Below are 9,444 nucleotides of genomic sequence, written 5' to 3'. Positions count from 1 at the left end.
TATGAGGAACAGCTTAGGGATCTGGGGATGATTAGCCTGGGGAAGAGAAGGTTAAGGGGGACATGATAGTCATGTTTAAATATTGGAAGGGATGCCTTATTGAGAATGGGGCAAGCTTGATTTCTGGTGCTCCAGAGAATAAGATACAGAGTAATGGATGGAAGCTACAGGAAAAGAGACTCTATTTCAACATTAGGAAGAACTTCCTAATGCAACAGTTGAAGACGCTGCCAGAGTCTCCTTCTTTGGAGGTTTTTGAACAGAGGCTGGATGGCCATCTGTTGGGATTGCTTTGATTCTGTATTCCTGCATGGCAGAATGGGGGTTCAATGGATGACCCTTGGGGTCTCTTCCAACTCTGTGATTCTATGCAAGGAGGAACAAACCAAGAGAGTTGCCTCTCGGACGGAGATTTCTACTACACCTCCCCATGCATTTCCTCCAGTCGCCGAATTCTACCCTTGCAGGGACTTTAAACCTCAACCAAGCATTGGGAAATACAGTCTGGGCATCCAAAGACAAAGGAGTACTAAAGTTTCCTAGAGAACGTGATCCCAACAAATATAAGAGGGCCAGGTGTGATCAGTTTTCAGTGTCTTACTGAAATGATGATTTTTCAGTGTCTTCCTGCCTGCAATGCTAGATATTTCAGAACTGTCGGAAAATTTCACGGAGGGGGCAGATGTCTTTTTTGTGAGTTTTGGTTGGTCTCGCTCTTTTGTGGATTTTGGGTCTTATTGTGCCAGACCGACTTGCAACCTAACGGAGATCCCAGCCTAAATTGATACCCCGCCACTGAGCTGAACGAGGCTTATTTCAGAGCAGATGTGCCTTTTTGTCACTTTTAGGGTTCCCCTTCCAAACACTCTTCCAAAATCCTACATTCGTTTTTTGAACTGTTCTCTCCTGCGAAATCACCCTCCCTTTTTTTATCCGACAAATGCCTCGCCATTGTTCATTCCCTTTCTTTTAAAAATTACTTTTTGCCCTTGCTTTCTCTTTCCCCTAACGGACTGTCTTTATTATTATTATTATTATTGTTAAAAGGGAAAGTTGGGGGTGTGGATAGAAAGGGAGAGAAAAGAAGAAAAGAATTTGGAGGGGAGTAGAAAATTGTAGGCTGGCAAGGATAAAATTGCTCTCGGACAAAGGAAGCGATCAAGCGCCTGTCGATAAAGTGTCGAAAGGCCAAAAAAGGAAAAAACGGCACACGCACATCCCTCTCCATCCACAAAGTGGCTGAGTGGCTTTGGATGGGGCTTTCGGTTCGGAGCAATTAAGCGGCACGGACGAGACGTGCCCGCGGTTGACATTTGTGCTTTTCTTCTTCGGCAAGGCCTTTGGGGAATCGGGCAAAGTGCCGAAGGACGCAATGAATCTGAAAAGAAGCTGCCATCAAAGAAGAGTGGCCGGGTGACCTTTTTCAATATAAGACCGTTCCTCTGTTTCAGGGTATACCACACCTTAGAAGCTGCGGAGCCAGGTTTTCCAAAAAACATAGCCGCAGGGGATAATCGTAGGTTCAAATTGCAAGAGATTCCAATTAGTAAGAAATTCTTAACTGGAAATGTTGTTTGGCTGAGGAATGGATTCCTTCACAGGATGGTGGGCTCCTCTTCTTTGGAGACCTTTAGGTGGGCATCTCTTAGGAGTGCTTTAGTGGTGGATTCCTGCATGGCAGAAGGGATCTAGATTACCTTTCGGGACCAGTGGCTCTCGAAAGTGCTTCATTTCTATGCAGGAGGTGGAAAAAAACAATAGGCAAGAGGAGTCAAAAGTCTTCTTGGAGCATTTGCACCAGCCAGATTTCAGTACCCACCATTGGAGTTAGATATTCGCTCCCTATTTTCTGTAATCCCAGCACTTACTGTATTTTGAATGCTTTATTTGTTCATTACCATTCTTTAGATGCTCTTGAAAGGCCCTTCTGGATCTGGTTTAAGGCCTTTAATTGCATTTTTGTATTTTAACATAGTGGTTTGAGAGTTGGGATGGGACTCGGGAGACCAGGATTCGATTCCCAGCTCGGCCATGAAACCTCACTCTCTCAGCCTTGGCAAACCTCCTCTGAACAAATCTTGGCCAGAAAACCCTAGGATAGGTTCGTCTTAGGGTTTCCATAAGTCAGAACCGACTTGAAGGCACACAACAGCAACAGCAAACCCTACCTGGAGCCTTTAGGAAAATCGGGAAAGAATTATTATTATTATTATTATTATTATTATTATTATTATTAACTGCATGGCCATTCTTTTTCAGGAAGGAAACTCTGAAGAAGGGAATGGAAAGCAAGAGAGTAAGATGTGAGTGCGATCTTTCCACCGTCACCACAAAGAGGACATTTTTGGCTCATTTCTGGTTGGAAGACTAGTGATTTTGTTGTTGTGACTTATAGAGGAGACAACAAATCACAGCCTACCATCCAGCATGGGCCCATGCTCTCCACAACTTACGCTACTGGAAACTTCTTGTTTCACAACCTTTTTGGAGCGGTCACTCCAAAGATGCCAGCGAATTCATTGGCCTAATAAACTGGGAGCTTTCCCATACATCTTTGCTTTTGTATCTGAACATAGAGTTGTAGTTGTTGTTGTTGTGTGCCTTTGAGTCATTTCTGACTTATGGCGACCCTAAAACGAGCCTATCGTGAGGTTTACTTGGCAAGTTCTTTCCCAGAGGGTTTGCCATTGCCATCCTCAGAGGCTGAGAGAGTATGACTTGCCAAAGTGGGTTTCCATGGCTGAGCTGGGATTCGAACCTGATTTGCAGAGTCATAGTCCACACTCACACCACTGTACCACATACCTCACAAGTATTTCAGCACCTCATGTTGAATACCTGCTATTACTGTTGTCAAGTGGCCAAAGGCACCAGATTCTGTCTGATTGGGGAGGCTAAGCAGGGTTGGCCCTGGTTAGTACTTGGATGGGAGCCTGTCAGTATTTCCAAGTGCTTTCATTGTGCTCAGTTAAATCAGCAGGGCAGAGAGGGGAGGAGAAGGCAGGATCTGGCCCTTCCCTGCAGGCTCAGGCAAAACCAAACTGCTGCAGCCGCTCTCTTGTGTTACATTGCGATATCGCTTGTCTCCATCTATGAAATGTTGGAGGGGATGCAAATGAGAAAAATAGGGATGAGATCTCACCATGCATTGTACTACGTCTCTCCTCTCAGCCCCACCTTGGACTCTGCGTTTAACTATTGCAACCCTCTCCATGGTCATTCAGCAGCTGATGGAGAGTGGGAGACTCAGAGAAGTGCCTGGCTATGTTCCTGTGGCCAGATGTAGACCTGTGACTTTCTCCATTGAGATCTGGCAGAGTCCTCCAATAGGTAATAATCATTTTTCGTCCAACACGGAGACATAGCCAGATGCATCTCAACTCTTCTAATGCTCCACCGGACAATGAATGCCCTAAAAGTAGTTATAGCTGGCAAATCATGAACTTTTGTCATGGAGAAAAGAGGAAGAGAATACTAACCTCTGCAGCAACCAACCCAAGAAGTGTCTGGCTGTGTTCCTGGAGCCAGATGAAGACCAATTACCTTGTCCATAGAGATCTGGCAGAGTCCTCCAATAGGTAATATGCTGTATATACTCATGTATAAGTCTAGAAATGTAGGTTAAAAAATTGACCCCCAAAAAACGGAGTTGAGTTATTTATTTCATTTCATTTCGATCCGCCTTTCTCCCCAGAGGGACCCATTGCGGCTCATAGATTAAAAAACCTTTAAAATTATTATAAAATTTGAACAATTAAAGCATCTATATATAAAATCACATAAAATATGTACCATAAAATATAGTATAAAGTCACATAAAAATATAGTTAACAGACTTAAAAACCCACCTTAGGCAGACTTATCCATGGGTCAGTGTAAGTTTTTCCCTCGACTTATGGACAGGTCTTCTCAAAATCCACAATTATGGCCTCAAAGCCTGCCCTCGACTTATATATGAGGTCAACGTATAGTCGAGTATATATGGTAACCATTTTTTGTCTGGCATGGGGACATAGCCAGATGCGTCTCATGTTCTCCTGATGCTCCTCCGGCAGACAATGAATGCCCTGGAGGTGCTTATAGCTGGTAGAGCATGAGTCCGAGGAGAGAGGAAGAGAATACCAACCTTTGCAACAGCTGTTTAAAAAAGAGATAGTGTATACACTTAGGCATTTGATGGACTGAAGACTTTGTATGTCACTATTAAGATGCTGGACATGCCAGCATGGTCTAGTGGTTTGAGTGTTGGGCTCTGACTCAGGGTTCGAATTCCAGCTCAGCCATGTAAAAGCCACTGGGATGACCCTGGCCAAGTCACACTCTCTCAGCCTTGGAGGATGGCAAGGGCAAACCCCTTTTGAAGACAGCACACTCACCCAGAGCTTCCTTCTTTTGTCGTGAGAACCTCTCAGAATCTCCAACCTGAGACCCTGAGATCTGGCACCCCTCTTCCTGACTCAGTGGGGATTCGAACCTGGATCTCCTGAGAGATGCCTGTCCTCTCTCGCTTCCTGTCTCCTTAAATGTCCTCTGACTCACAGAGCTGTGACCTCAATGCTTTATTTATCATTGAAATTGAGGACAAGAGTGCCTGCAGGGAGCCAGATGAATGGAGAAGACCCCCTTCTGCGTAGCCAGGCTGTTTATCATTGGATTTGATTTTATTTTTCACCACCAGTTGCTGCAATTCAAGTAACACACCTTTTCTCGGGGCCCTTTTGAACATAACTCTGATTTGTTAGGGACAGTCCCATTCATCCTCTGCCTTCCCACTTTCTCAGCTACTTTTAAAATATCCCTGTTTCTCTCTTCTCCTCCCACTTTCCCCCTTTATCCTCAGCCTATTTCCATTGCTGCAAACTGAGTTCAAAGTGAAAAAATTAATCCATCAGAGGAGGAAAGGAGGCTGAATCTTGCTCTTCCCAGTAGGCTCAGGCAAAAGCAATCTGTTGCAGCCTCTCTTTTCTTCCTCATTCAGACTTCTTACAATCTTGAAGGTACTCCAATGTCGCATCTGTTAAATGTTGGAAGGCATGCTAGTCCTACGATTCCACTTGGAACGGCCGCAGTTCCACATCCCATGTGATCTTGAGGTTTGTGGTTTTGTGAGGTGCTCAGTTGTAAGACATCTCTCCCTGGTTCCTTCTGTACCATTCCCTTTCCAGATGTGCAAATTGATTGCACAAATACAAACTAGCCATACCATCAAGACGGCACACCAAAGCCACTGCCTTCACAAACCCTGAGAAAAGAGGGAGAGCAGTGTCCTGGGGAGTGTGCAGAGAGTGCTGCCAGCCTTGGCCCCGTTGTGAATGCCATTGTGTGGACCTCTGAAAGCCCTGGATTTTCCCATCAGTGTGGACACAGCCCTAGCCTTGGATGGGCTTTGGGTTGCCAGGTTGGAAATATTCCATGCCTTGAGATTTTAGGGTTCAAACCATAGGGAGGCCAAGGATGTTACAGGGGGTTTCTCAGCTGGGGGAAGAGAAGAATTGAGGACAGAGAGAGGAAATGAAGGAAAGGAAAAATGGCGAGTAGACTCTGGAGACCAGGGTTCAATTCCCAGCTCGGCTATGTGAATCCAATGGGCAATCCCTGGGCAAGTCAACACTCTCTCAGCCTCAGATGATGGCAATGGCAAACCCCCTCTCAACAAACCTGTCAAGAAAACCCCATGATAGACTTGTCTTAGATTCCTCCTCAGTTGGAAACCGACTTGAAGGCCCACAACAGCAAGAAGTGGTTTGAGTGTGGGGCTACAACTCTAGAGGCAAAATTCAAATCCTTACTCAGCCATGGAAACCCACTGAGTAAGTTTATCAGACAAGAGAAATTGGAAGTATAATCCAATGGCAATCAGATCGCAATCATGGGGTTTAACGTTATTACGTGATAGACTACCACATGCAATTTCGGGCAATGGGAAGTCAGTCCGAACGCGATCATGGGGTTTCACATTATTGTGTGAGGTGATCATACACAATTTTGGGCAATGGCAAGCTATTTTTGGGCAACAACAGTTGCGAGGAGAAATGGAAGTATAAGGAAAGAAAGAGGGATGGGGAAGGAGGGAGAAGATGTATTGCCAGGAAAAGTGGGGAATGGTGAATAGAGAAAGAGGATGAGAGAGAAGGGGAAAAGCTAGGGAAGGAAGGAGAAACGAAGTGTAACTCGAGAGTGGAGAAGAAGAGGAAAAGGAAAGGAAAAGATTTTAATTGGACATTGTAGGTGGGGAAGAAAGAATTATTATATTATTATTATTATATTTATTTGTATCCCGCTCTTTCCCCAGGATTGGGACTCAGAGCGGCTTCACAACATTAAAAGAGCAATATAATTAAAAACATAGGTGCATTAAAAAGGAATTAAATTAGGTAGGGGGGAAGGAAGGAGAAAGAAAGGGAGAAGGAGAAAGAAAGAAGGAGAAGATGTTTAGCCAGACTGGTAGAGAAGGAGAAAGAGGAAAAGAAAAAGAGAAGGACTAGGAAAGAAGAGAGAAGATGACAGTGAAATGAAGAGAAAGAGATGGTAAAGGGCCTGCACGCTGGAGAGGAGAACAAAGAGAAGAAGGAGGAATGAATCAAATGCTTAACCAGAGCTGAAGAAGAAAGATGTCCGTGATGGTTTTTTGCGACTAATGGTGCTACCTGTAAGTGCCCAGAACCAGAAAGAAAGAAAAGAAAATTGTATTACCGTAGCTTCAGCCGTTTAAGGGCAGAGTGAAGAAGTTAGGAACAGAACTGGGGGGAAATTAACAATGAAACGGGGGGGGGGGGGGGGAAATCAGCCATAAACCAGCACTCGTGTATTATTTGGCAGCCCTTGAGGCAAAAAATATGGGAGCCACTCAGGATTTCTCCCCTGCTGACTGCTCCCTCCTGCTGAGCTCTCGTGCTGGCTGCAGTTTTCGAGTAACTTGGAGGGAAGTTGGTTCGTCAGGCCTCCTGGAGAGACCACAGCTGCTTCCCCAAAACAGCCTGGATTGCAGGACCCAACAGCCCACGGTTTTGTTTTTCCAAGACTGCACCCTCGCCCTAAGATTCCTCCCTTTGCCCCAAAGCCTGGGTGAAGAGCAGGCCCTGGCAAATGGAACTCCTAGCATGCATTACACTTGTATGAATACTGTTGCTTTTGCTGTTATATCATCATTGTTACTGTTGTTATTGTTTTAATCTAGCACATTCATGTCCCACTTTTCATCCAAAAAGACTCCCAGAATGGTTTGCAGATCCCTAACAAACTAAATAAGACAAGACACATAAGGAAAAGGGGATGGCAGTGGCGGAGGGGATTCAATCCAGAAGATGCTGGCAGTCACTTCTTGCCAGAAAATAGATGCAGAGCAGAATGGAGGATGAGTCCTGGAGCCACAATAACAAGAGGGTAGAAAAGGCTAAGTAAGGCCCTATACAGACAGACCAAAATAAAGCTGCTTTGGGTAACTTTGGAGAATTGCTGTTTAAATGATGCATGCGTCCTAAGAGGCCGGAAGCCATGCCAAAGCCACACTACAGTCCTAAGGACTGGAGCACAGCTTTGGTGCAGCTTCCAGACTCTGAGGACACAAGCATCATTTAAACAGCATACTTCCAAAATGACCCGAAGCAGCTTTATTTTGGCCTGTCTGTATGGGGCCTAAGTCAGTCCATAGACCGCCTGGAGGTCTTTGCAACTTGGCAAGTTTTAGCAAAAATTCAATTAATCCTTGCAAACTGCACTCACTTACATGAGCTGGACAATAGCGCCCAGCCCTTTCCTATGGATTTGTAGTCTTGCATGGTCTTTCTTTCGCCTCCTCTGCCAAAGAGGCCTGGTGCCTTTCCGAACTACAAATCCCAGGACTGGGTAGATGCACCCAAAGTTTGGGAAAGCAAAGTTCTGCAAAGATTCACGGAAGGCACCAAATTGAAGTCCAGCTGGCTAATGCAAGGCCGGTTGATCTCAATGGCTGTCAAGACCAGCCGGAAAATTGCTCTCGCCTGTCAAGAAAAGGAACAGAAAATAGGTGGCAATTTATAGAAACAGATTAAGCCTCCTGCCGGCTTCGACTGTCTGGCAGGTCGTGTCAAAGGGGATAATTTTCACCTTTCCCTTGAGCCTACCATTCTCCCTCTTCCCTCCCCAAGCAAGAAATCAAACCTGTTTCTCTCTGCCAGGTTGGCACCTCAGTTGGGCCCTGCAAAACAGGTGAAGCCAAACCACCCGGATGGGAAGGAAAGCACTTTCCAAGGGAGGAGAGAAAAACATCTTATTACTGAAGTGGTTGGAACTAGCGAGCCATTGCTATTCCCTTGCGTGCTTTGGAGGGAAGGTGCCCAAAGACCCCTTTTTATTTGAGGGCCAGAAGATTTGCCCTTTTTATGGAGCTGGCAAATGCCTCTTATTATAAGGGATGTTCATTATTTTGGGGCCAGAATGCTTGTATCTTATGGGGCTGGTAGGTGCCTTTTGTTATAAGGAGTGTCCCTTATTTGATGACCAGAAAGCTTGTCCCTTATAAGGCTGGCAGGTAGACCTTATTATAAGGAATATCCCTTATCTTAGGGCCTGAAAACTTGCCCCTATAGGGCTGGCAAATGTCTCTTATTATAATGGATGTCCCTTTTCTTAGGGCCAGAAAGTTTGTCCCTTAAAGGACTGGCAAATGTCGCTTATTATAAGGGATGCTCTTCATTTGATGGCCAGAAAGCTTGTCCCTTATCAGGCTGGCAAATGTCCCTTATTTTAAGGAATGTCCCTTTTCTCCGGGCCATAAAGCTTGTCCTTTATAGGGCTGGGAAATGTCCCTTATTATAAGTGATGTCCCTTATTTGAAAGCCAGAAATCTTGTCTCTTCTAGGACTGGCAAATGTCCCTTGTTTTAAGGGATGTCACTTTACTGAGTGCCAGAAAGCTTGTTCCTTATAGGGTTGGCAAAGGCCCATTATTATAGGGAACGTCCCTTATCTTCGGGCCGGAAAATTTGCCCCATATAGGGCTGGCTCTCAAACCTCAGCAGATACCAAGGACCTAGGGCAGTGGTTCCCAACCTTCCTAATGCCGGGACCCTATAATACAGTTCCTCATGTTGCGGTGACCCAAACCCATGAAATTATTTTCATTGCTACTTCATAACTGTAATTAAATAGGTATTTTCCAATGGTCTTAGAAGACCCCCATGAAAGGATCATTCGACCCCCAAAGGAGTCCCGACCCACAGATTGGGAACCACTGACCTAGGGTATCCTTTTTGAATACTTTTTGCATATTTTTTAAGCCATGGATGGCTGAATCTATGGAGGAAGAACCCATAGATATGGAGGACCAACTGCACATGCCTACCAATGTGCATTTGCACATGCAAAGAAGATGGAAAGATGGAGGATTTTTGTGTGGAAGAGATGCTGCCTGGTTGCATGGATATCTGGGCCGTGCCGCCATCATCCCGATCTGCTTTGGAGGCTA

This window comes from Sceloporus undulatus, chromosome 7 (assembly GCF_019175285.1).
Source record: "Sceloporus undulatus isolate JIND9_A2432 ecotype Alabama chromosome 7, SceUnd_v1.1, whole genome shotgun sequence".
Lineage (NCBI taxonomy): Eukaryota > Metazoa > Chordata > Lepidosauria > Squamata > Phrynosomatidae > Sceloporus > Sceloporus undulatus.
Note: the sequence above shows the minus strand (reverse complement) of the source record.